The sequence below is a fragment of the Macrobrachium nipponense genome, chromosome 31 (assembly GCF_015104395.2).
Source record: "Macrobrachium nipponense isolate FS-2020 chromosome 31, ASM1510439v2, whole genome shotgun sequence".
Classification (NCBI taxonomy): domain Eukaryota; kingdom Metazoa; phylum Arthropoda; class Malacostraca; order Decapoda; family Palaemonidae; genus Macrobrachium; species Macrobrachium nipponense.
The window spans coordinates 18259831-18271144 of record NC_061093.1 but is presented as its reverse complement, the minus strand read 5'-3'; the positions used below and the strand labels follow the sequence as shown (position 1 = coordinate 18271144).

The 11314-nt window shown below is 35.5% G+C and overlaps 1 protein-coding gene across 6 annotated transcripts in view; it reads left to right on the top strand.

The window, feature by feature from the left end:
* Nucleotides 1-6618: 6618 nt before the first annotated feature.
* LOC135206657 (zinc finger protein 429-like) overlaps nucleotides 6619-11314 on the top strand; it is a 27654-nt gene continuing 22958 nt past the window's right edge. The window contains exon 1 of one of the 6 annotated variants that reach the window (XM_064238020.1): nucleotides 6619-6771. The gene's annotated coding sequence lies outside the window, so the exon portion shown is untranslated. The other 5 variants (XM_064238019.1, XM_064238017.1, XM_064238015.1 and 2 more) reach the window with 5 other exon arrangements.

Below are 11314 nucleotides of genomic sequence, written 5' to 3'. Positions count from 1 at the left end.
AGAGGAATTCTGACTTGCTATCAGTTTTAAAAAGCTCTACTATATTTCGCAGAAATTACAAGAAGATCTATAATCAATGCAATTACATTCTAAACAGTTACATAAATATTGAGCATTGAATATAACATTAAACTACACAAACAGGCGTAAAAATATGGATAAACAACGATAAATAACAACACCAGAGATTTCAACGAGAACTTTTACTCATGGAAGACGTGAGGTGAATGAGCTTACTCATGCAATGGGTCTAATTGAGGCCTACAGTCTTCTTGTTTGTTCGGTATTTGCTGGAAATTGTTCATGATGGTTGATGACTGCATGCATATTACACTTGGCAAGGCATTTGTAAGTAGGGTTCTTAAGAAATGGCCAACATTTTACTTTTAATGCAAGTGAAACGCGATAAATATATAAATTAGGCTTTATTATCATGAGGAAAGTGAAAACAGAGCAAGATATTTTGCCTTTGCTGTGAGACATTTTCAGGTAAATCATATACCATTTTAAGACTGTAACGGTTAACTTAACCCTTTAGTTATTATATCATTATGGGAACAATAAATCCCATATGATTTTCTTATAGCTTAATTCATTTGTTTTATGATAGAATGCCTTTCATGGCTTATTTGACCAAGTTCCTGAAACATGTGCCGGTTAACACAACGTTCAGTCTATTTATCTGATGTGCTCTAATTAGTTATTAATGATTCAGCACTGATAATAACTGATCCTTACAGGAATACTGCATCACTTCAATATTCCAGACTTCTTCTTTTTTCTAAATCTGGGTATTAAGAATAAGCTGTTGAAAACAAATTTCGTTTGAGATAAAGTAGGTAACTAACTGAAGTTATAGGCCTAGATTTAACTGTGATGACGGGAATCCTTCATTTAGATTAACGGCAATATCCTTCATAAACGAATTTTAGCAAGACATTTAATTTTAGCAAGACATTTAAGTTACCACTCGAAGCTGAGGTTGTCTATATGATCAAATATGAGTACGTAAGTGCGTAAATGTAACCAAGAGCGTCGTTGCGTAAACTCAAATGACATTGTTCGAAATGTGTGTGACGACGCAAGAGGGGAAAAAGAAACGTAGCTCCCCTTGTTTTCCATTTGAAATCCTATATTTCTCCCTTGTAAACTGTATGCACATGTCTTGGCGTATAATGCAGACTACATGTTGCCATAACACTTAATAGTGTTCTTTTGTATTTTTACCTTGATGTACCAGCAAATTACCAAGAATTGTTATGGTAGCTACCTACTGTTACATAAGTTGCACCATGTTGAGCTAGCACGGGGTTGCAATTGTACCACCAACCGTAGGCTAATATGTGCGATATTAATTCTTCCATAAACTTTATGAGAATATCTATTTTTTAGTTAAATGCCACTATGTAATGAATGTAAAGCCAGGCTAATTGTGCTGGGTAAAAGTTAAGTTAGTCATAAGTACAATATAGCCTACAGTGTGCTGCTTGTCACAAGACTGATGACTTAAATGAACTTTGGTATTACGGGGAACGTTCCTCTAGAAGGAACAGTTAAGAAAGGAATGCCCCTTGGAGTGAGTTGCTTCCACCTATTGTTGAAAACTAAGAAACATTAAAGAAATCGTGGAGTCAGACTTTCCATAGCTCAATCAAGATGAAGATTCGTCCTTCTTAGACATCAAGCACTACCAGTTTCAGCTAAGAATACTAGGCCCAATTGTTCCCTTCTAGAACTGGTTCTTATACTGGTTCCTATAAACGGTTCCTAAAGTGGTTCCCTGTAATACAAAATATCATTTAAATACATTAGTCATCTTATTCCAAGCAGCATGCAGTCCTAAGCCTTGGCTAACTGTACTTTTATTAGCTTAGGCCAATACTTGAATTTTTATGTATATTATAGTCTTAATTAATTGTCTCAAAATGGATAGTAGCCTCTGAGTGTAAATCAAAACAGTTGACATATCAATATACAGTAGCGATAACTTGAAAAAATCAGAAAAAATCGGGAGTTTAGCAGTAAGTGATATTTCTTAGCCCAATTAAATACTTTATGCAAAAAGATCGTTATAGTAATTGTCCTAGACCTTCCCCATCTCAGAACTTGCATTTTTAGGGTCAGTGGTCTCCAGCTGAGTTTGGATCTAAATTTCTGGAAGTGAACGGCTTGGATGACAGATCAAACCGGCTGACTTCCACTTGCTGACGTAGAAATGATTAGCATTCAACTAGTTTACCAAAAACTTGTTTAAAGTTTGTGCATTCTTGGCGTACTTCAAAGCCTTTTCCGTTTTATTTTATTGTATCGCCTTTAATTTGATTCTCAGATTTTCTTTTCTTCATTACCCAACAGATATTACTCTCAGTTTTCCTCTGCATACTTGCTGTATTTATAGTACCGTATCTTTCGTAGAACTCGATCAGACTTCTTCGTAGGTTTTGCAATATGCTACTGACTGATCTCCAATTTCCTTTGTGAAAGACAGTAGTCTTCTCTATTTAATACACAAAATAAGTCCTTGTATTAATAAGTGATTAAGATGAAGCACCACTTTCTTAATTACTTAAAGAATGTAAATATTCAGTGAAGAGAATATCCAAGCATTTCACAGGAAGGAGTAATTAAATTTCGGTAATACTATACCTAGGATTTGAGACATAAAAACAAAATTTTTCTAAGATAAAAGAAAATAATTGTCCTTACTTATAGCTTTCTATAAGGTACTGTCAAGTGTAATATAATATCAGTTCTCTGCAAATGAAATCCATCCACTTACTAAGCTAGTGTTGCATGTGGAATTCACAGCAATATTCCAGACACAGAATAGTGCTGTTGATACTACAAATTTCAATGAACGGCTCAAAGTATTTATAAAGCATCTGTGCCTATTTTTTCCTTTTCTGTAATTGTGTCTAAAACATATTGCTGTATGTATGGGGTCTACTGGTGACATTACCAAAGCTGTGTAATTTAATAGCCACAACGACCTTTAACCAATTTTTGGATACGCTGAATATAGCAAAACAAGCTTTCAGTCAGTGGCACGTACAAGACTGAGGACCACTCATTGTGCTACAGAGAAGAATGAAATGATATCAATTCTTTACAAATATTTGTTGTTTACATATTTGATATTTACACGTGCATCGTATAGAAACCTATTAGACATATCGTAACATAGTGTTCTAGCGGTGTTTGTTCTAATACATCTAACTTGCATACACAGATAGGCCAATTACTTGTGGATAAAATAACCTCTCACTTTCCAAGATACTGGATCCATTGTATCTTGGCACTTAAGCGGAGTTGACCCATGTCTTAAACTCAGCACTTTCAAAAGTAGCATAATTCTTTTCACGTTTCATTAACCTTTTTAACACAGCAGCACGTTAACCCCCTTTCATCACTTTTAGACTGCATATACTCAACGCACAACAATCTCCAGCTTGTTTCTGTAATTCACATCCAATATTCACAATGAACTTCAGCAAACTTTCATACCTGTAACTTTGGCCTCAGGACGTTCTTCTGTTTCAGAACCGTGGAAATTAAGCATTCTTCCTTGCTTCACCTTTTATTGTACTGTTATCCATAACAATGACCTCCAAGTAAGTACTCTTTCTATTCCTTGCGTTCATCATTGCAGCTAACTTGACTCCAGTAACTCTTACTTTTAGCGAACTTTCACTTTACATATATCTTCTTGTTTTACAAATTAGTCTCCAGTTTGTCTCTTCAATCAACACTATTTCATTCAGGGTCATCTAAAACCTGTAGTTTGCCAATTTTTACAGCGCCCGGGTTACCATTCTAACTACATTTCCCAAAAGAAGCCAGTGGCGGAACTAGGTCATTATGGGCCCCTGATGCAATTTTTTTTAGTGGGCCTCTATCATGAAAAGCAAAATTAATTTCCATTACTTAATTTACCAGTAGCTAATGCTCATAAATAAATCAAAACACACACATTTATATTTATATGATTTGTGGGTGTTTATATATACCTGTATATGCATCTATATTGAATAAACACACACACACACACTTATATATAAATATATATATATATATATATATATATATATATATATATACTATATTATATATATATTATATATATATCATATATATATATATATATATATATATATATATATAGATAAATATATATTATATATATAAAATCTATATATTATGTATATAAATATAAATATATAATATATATATAGATATTCATATACAACACATATATATATATGATAATAATTATAATATATATAAATATATAATATATATATATATATAGTAAATATTACAAATATTAGAACCATGGCTTGAATGAAGAGCACCTAGTTTCGGAGATTTACATTCCTCGGTCATCGCTCATCGGGCCAGTCTATAATGGAACTCATTTCAAACCTTGGTTTAATTATATTTATTATTCGTCTCATATTTCCACGAAAACTCTTCTATTGTTGATATATATATATAATATACATATTATATATATATATATATAGATATAATATATATATATAGGTATAACATATATATTTTATAGGTACGGTTATATAGAAATTTTAAATTTTATACATATATATTATATATATATATATATATATATATATATATATATCTATATATACAGCAGTAGAAGAGTTTCGTGGAAATATGAGACGAATAATAAATATATTAAAACTAAGGTTTAATGAGTTCCATTACAGACTGCCCGATGAGCGATGACCGAGGAATGTAAATCTCCGAAACTAGGTGCTCTTCATTCAAGCCCTGGTTCTAATATTTAATATTTAATATATATATATATATATAATATATATAGATATATATATATATATATGTGTGTGTGTGTGTGTGTGTGTGTGTGTGTGTGTGTGTGTGTGCTTGTTGTGTGTGTTTGTGTGTGTGTGTTTATTCAATTAGATGCATATACAGGTATATATAAACACCCACAAATCATATAAATATAAATATGTGTGTTTTGATTTATTTATGAGCATTAGCTACTGGTAAATTAAGTAATGGCAATTAATTTGGTTTTTCATGATAGAGGTCACTCAAAAAAATTACATATATATATATCTACATACATATATATAATATATATTATACATATATATATATATATAATCTATATATATATATATATATATATAATATATATATATATATATATATGTGTGTGTGTGTGTGTGTGTGTGTGTGTGTGTGTGTGCGTTTGTGAAAATGCTAAAAACTGACCAAAATATTAGAAGTCAATTAACCTTTCTTACTTTCATATCGGCCAAGGTTTTCATTACTTCTTCTAAGTTTATGTTTGTTGCCATGCTATTTTCAATCGACATAACAGACAGTCACCTCAATCGTTCTTGCGTCATCTTGCTTCTCAAATAGTTTTGATCATTTTGAGTTTTGAAAAGGATCGTTCATCACTTGCGACTGTAAGAGGGATTACATTTCGGACTTCAAGAAAGCTTGAACCCATGACGCTGTTATCACAATTATCAATAAAGCATATAGTTTAGATTATTTTGAAATTTTCAGCAATATGTCTTAGATCTTTTAAATCTTTGATTTATGTCTAAACAACCATAACACATCAGTTTTGAAATGGTAGGTACTCTGGCTCCGAAAACCTTTCATCTGTAGTACATAATTCATCAGAATGTTTTTTGACCTTTCTTATGCGTTTGTGGTGAAACTTTGGCTCAACACCACATTTATGTGAGAGCTTCTCAGATGGGTTCTTTTACTTGTGCGTAGCTGCCTCTCGTTTGCATTAGAGTCAGCAGAGTTCTTTAGCAAATGCATCGCTTTGTCCAGAATCATCTCCTGACTTTGCAATGCCTTCGGAAGCGCATTTATTGTTTCTTGTAATTTTGTTTGCACGACAACCAGGAATATAGTTAATACTACTACTACTCCTACTACTATGATCATCATTATCATTTATATTTTAATTATTTCTGTTACCTAAACATATTTACAAATATATTACCAAATCAATCTACTAAGACATTATGATGGGGCCAGATGGGCCCCCAATCACAGTGGGCTCTGGTGCATTGCCCCTCCTTGCACCCCCATGGTTCCGCCACTGAAATTTCGAAGCTCAGTAATCATCATTAAAACCTCCACACACACACACACACACACACACACAGAGAGAGAGAGAGAGAGAGAGAGAGAGAGAGAGAGAGAGAGAGAGAGAGAGAGAGAGAGAACTGAAGGAAATCCCTCCCTAACGGGAACCATGATTCGGCAAATTTTAGGAGCAGGTGAAAGTGGGTGATTACAGACAGGTTGCTAATAGCGTCCTGATGAAAATAATAACAGCATATAAATAATAATAATGACGTTGTCAGCCAGTTTTTGCTAGCTAGTGTAAACAAAAGTATATCATCACGACCTTGAAACAGAAAAAAAAAAATAGGGGTACTGAAATGACTCGTCTGCTGGATTTGGAATAGTCAGTGACCTACTAATATGAACCGAGTATTGAAAATAACATCAGTGGTTTGAAGGAATTCTGTAAGCCTCAATCGGGAGATTCGACACCCAAGGAAACTTATAAAGAAGAAACTGCATGGAAGGCATCGCTTACATTCTAGACGCAAGTGTCAATCATAACTTAGAAAAACAGGGAAAATGACATCTCATAAAGGAACCTGTTAATTCGCAAGAAAACAACCAAGATATTTGAAGTTCACGAATGAGCTCGCCCTGTCAATGCAGGGTTCAAAACGTACAGTACGTGCATTAATTTATAACATCGTACTTTTGCCTCTTATTGGCTGATTGCGAAGTGAATGCAGTGTCCCATTTGAGTGCCTACATATTTATATAATTATAAATTGCTTGTTATGATAGTATTCTGTCATTATGTAAATCATGAAGCCGGTTAGTCTTCTATAATCACACTTCAAAACTTATATTTACGCAAATTATAGAACTAATAATGGTTAAATCTTTATATAATTGTTAAGAATAACTTGAATGAAAGTACGGAAAGATACTGCATATAATAAGGTGAATATGAGTCTTGGATGCATTGCAAGTCCAGAGGTCCACACAGCGACTATAATACTTACTTAGCTACTTCAGTACCATACTGTCACTTAGCATGCAACCGCCAAATAGTAGCAGGGGCTTAAGGCGATCTTATTCCAACTGATTAAGTCATGACTCATTGGTCAGTTTAGCGACAGAAGGTTAAATAATAATAATAATAATAATAATAATAATAATAATAATAATAATAATAATAATAATAATAATAATAAAAACACCATCAGCTTCCTCAAAAATACAATGCGCAATTGGAATACAATACTTACAAGCTCTGGAATAAGACTAGCAGAGGTTAATATCAGGAGAGGGATCTTCCAGGGCGACTCACTGTCCCCACTATCTTCGTAGTAGCCATGATTCCCATGACAAAAGTACTACAGAAGATGGATGCCGGGTACCAACTCAAGAAAAGAGGCAACAGAATCAACCATCTGATGTTCATGGACAACATCAAGCTGTATGGTAAGAGCATCAAGGAAATAGATACCCTAATCCAGACTGTAAGGATTATATCTGGGGACATCAGGATGGAGTTTGGAATAGAAAAATGCGCCTTAGTCAACATACAAAAAGGCAAAGTAACGAGCACTGAAGGGATAAAGCTACCAGATGGGAGCAATATCAAACACATAGATGAGACAGGATACAAATACCTGGGAATAATGGAAGGAAGGGATATAAAACACCAAGAGATGAAGGACACGATCAGGAAAGAATATATGCAGAGACTCAAGGCGATACTCAAGTCAAAACTCAACGCCGGAAATATGATAAAAGCCATAAACACATGGGCAGTGCCAGTAATCAGATACAGCGCAGGAATAGTGGAATGGACGAAGGCAGAACTCCGCAGCATAGATCAGAAAACCAGGAAACATATGACAATACACAAAGCACTACACCCAAGAGCAAATATGGACAGACTATACATAACACGAAAGGAAGGAGGGAGAGGACTACTAAGTATAGAGGACTGCGTCAACATCGAAAACAGAGCACTGGGGCAATATCTGAAAACCAGTGAAGACGAGTGGCTAAAGAGTGCATGGGAAGAAGGACTAATAAAAGTAGACGAAGACCCAGAAATATACAGACAGGAGAATGACAGACAGAACAGAGGACTGGCACAACAAACCAATGCAAGGACAATACATGAGACAGACTAAAGAACTAGCCAGCGATGACACATGGCAATGGCTACAGAGGGGAGAGCTAAAGAGGGAAACTGAAGGAATGATAACAGCGGTGCAAGATCAGGCCCTAAGAACCAGATATGTTCAAAGAACGATAGACGGAAATAACATCTCTCCCATATGTAGGAGTGCAATACGAAAAATGAAACCATCAACCACATAGCAAGCGAATGCCCGGCACTTGCACAGAACCAGTACAAAAAGAGGCATGATTCAGTGGCAAAAGCCTTCCACTGGAGCCGGTGCAAGAAACATCAGCTACCTTGCAGTAACAAGTGGTACGAGCACCAACTTGAGGGAGTGATAGAAAACGATCACGCAAAGATCCTCTGGGACTATGGTATCAGAACGGATAGGGTGATACGTGCAAACAGACCAGACGTGACGTTGATTGACAAAGTCAAGAAGAAAGTATCACTCATTGATGTCGCAATACCATGGGACACCAGAGTTGAAGAGAAAGAGAGGGAAAAAATGGATAAGTATCAAGATCTGAAAATAGAAATAAGAAGGATATGGGATATGCCAGTGGAAATCGTACCCATAATCATAGGAGCACTAGGCACGATCCCAAGATCCCTGAAAAGGAATCTAGAAAAACTAGAGGCTGAAGTAGCTCCAGGACTCATGCAGAAGAGTGTGATCCTAGAAACGGCACATATAGTAAGAAAAGTGATGGACTCCTAAGGAGGCAGGATGCAACCCGGAACCCCACACTATAAATACCACCCAGTCGAATTGGAGGACTGTGATAGAGCAAAAAGAAAAGAAAAGAAAAAAATCAATGATGACGCCAGCTATGGATATATATACTTGACAGATAGGCGCACAGTATTTTGAAGATTTATTGAACACAGAAGATAAAGGAAACGCAGATCTGAATAATTGTTGAGGATAGGCTGGCTATTAAGAGGGTGACTGGGAAAAACGCCTCGAGTAATGCCTTCTTTTCAACTTAACCTCTACTACCGCATAATCCTTAAATCAGGGTTGATACTCGTTTTGCAATGAATCTATATCTCAGTTTTTCTTGTATATGTACATTATATCCTCCATTCGTCTTTTTCTGTCATGTCTTCACGTGAGTTATGCCTGGATGAAGGAATGGTGATAATTATTATTGTCATATTATATAGAGGTAAAGATGCAGGATTAAAAGGTATTTAAGAATGAAAGAAGCATATAATTAGTATATTAAGAAAAGTATTTGAAAATATACTAAGAAACTAATACAACTAACATATCGATATGGAAGGAACAATGAAGTTTAGGCAAGGAAACGTGGTTGTGTATCGCATATGTAAGAAGTTAGAAAATAAAGGGAAAATTTTGAGTATGGGCTGCTATATGGCATTCAGGGCCTAGTGAAAATATCAATATAGAAATATTAGGGCAGACAGAATTAGGTAGTTTTGAAAGGAAAGGAAGAACAATCTATACAGAAATTTGGTTATTTATGCATATTTTTGAATATATTTGTACTACTCGTCTAAGCCATAAATACCATAAAACCTTAAGAAAGAGAACAATGATTGAAGCAAAATTGAAATAAACGTGTGAGATATGGCCATGAAGGATGTCACATCTTTTTTCATGAGGAACTAAAACTAGAATTCTACATTTTTGTGACTAGACGACGTAAGAAGAAATTCCTTAAGATTTTTCCTCAACAATTTATGAAGAATGGTACGTTAAGACGTCTATTTTCTCAGAGAAAGCAAGACGAAATACCCAGGATCAGGATTTTTATGATTTTTTATTGTATACTTCAGGATTCTTTAGTATAAACCATAGTATTGGTTCAGGTGAAATTTAGGCCTAAGCCAGCTCCCGATCTACGGTAGGGTTGAATGGTTGATCAAAAAACTTACTAGAATATAAATTAATCCTATGCTTACTACTATACTACATTAGCGGTTAGCTAAATAACGTTTCTGTTGTTTGTAAACTTTAGTTTTTAAAAGAAGTACTAGGTATAATGAAAGTCTGCTACCCAGGCTAGGTACCACCAGCCGATCAGTAGGCTACCTACTCTTAGGCCCACTCTACCGTTTATAATTTGCGAATAGTGTTTATGGGGTTCAAAATAACGAGACTGAAGAGCTCTTTTCAAAAATGTAGGTTACAATTTCTTATCGGGTATTGGCAACTTACAAAATAACCTTAATACCCAAAAGGCTAGGCAATGCTAATCTACCCAGCTACCTAATCTAGCTAGCCTAGTTGAATGGTACCCCAATAGCCTAATGGGGAAACGATTCATCACACATAGAATGTGGCTTAGGCCTGTGTAGCCTAGCAGTTCATGAATTTAAGAGTTAGGGTAAAAAACCTCATGGTACAGGGGTGGACCATGTACGATCAATGTGTACAACCCCAAAAAAAGTACATTATAACGCGTCCTGACATCGGAGATGGGCATCAGACGCGACTTGTTGTTGGTGAGAAACGGAGCTAAAGACCTCTACTCCGGTGTCAGGACGCGTTATAATGTACTTTTCTTGGGGTTGTACACATTGATCGTACATGGTCCACCTCTGTACCATGCGGTTTTTTACCCTATAACTGTATCAGGGAAAACTACAGGTAGATCTAAGTAGGTACCTACCTAGCCTATTAGTGGAGCGTCTGGTATTTCTTTGGAAATTTGCTTTTTCCCTATGGCATTTTGGTTGCTTATCAAGAAGTTAATGTTATTTTTGACGGCCGACTCTTAATAACCTAACTGAACCCAACCTAACCTAGCAAGTCGTGTTACTGAGCCAGCTGCCTCCACCCACTGTGAACTCCGCTCTTGGTATTTCTAAGTAACAACGCTGCACTGACTGCAAGGAACTGTCTTGCGAATATGAAAGCCACTTTGAATTGGGAGTTCAAATGCATTTTTGCCATATTTAGTACTTATCCCCTGGGGGTTAAATTACGGTCGACTGACAAAATAAAAAAAACAACGGTATTTCTACAGAAGCAGTCCGCACGGACTGCAAGGAACGTAACCGCGGATACGACATCCACTGGGGATAAGGGCG